This window comes from Etheostoma spectabile, chromosome 10 (assembly GCF_008692095.1).
Source record: "Etheostoma spectabile isolate EspeVRDwgs_2016 chromosome 10, UIUC_Espe_1.0, whole genome shotgun sequence".
NCBI lineage: Eukaryota > Metazoa > Chordata > Actinopteri > Perciformes > Percidae > Etheostoma > Etheostoma spectabile.
This window is the reverse complement of record NC_045742.1, coordinates 23,984,152-23,984,556: the sequence shown is the minus strand read 5'-3', so window position 1 is coordinate 23,984,556 and position 405 is coordinate 23,984,152.

The following is a 405-nucleotide window of genomic DNA, read 5'->3' as shown; positions in this document are numbered from 1 at the left end:
TGGTTCAGGAGTTGACCCCGCCTTGATTGATAGGTGACAGCGGAAGCTTCTCTGTCACGCAGACGGCCAGTCTGTTAGCGACCGTACAGTCTTGAACCAATTAAAACATTGGTTCAGGAGTTGATCCCGCCTTGATTTGATAGGTGACAGCGGGTGCTTTTGTGGCACACAGACAGCCCACAGCCAGCCTGTTACGCCAATACGAAGAGATAACAGAGACATTAACATCTAAATGTAATTGCATGTGTCACCTAAACACTTGTAAAAGTACGTTGGGAACCGTACCGCTGCCAAGGAGCCGTGAGGGATTTCCGTTGTGTGGGATATTCAACGTGTTTGTCCGACGTGAAACTTGGTCAGGTTTTTTGGGTCCCTTGGAAAGATTCAAAGTTTGATGGCGAGCCA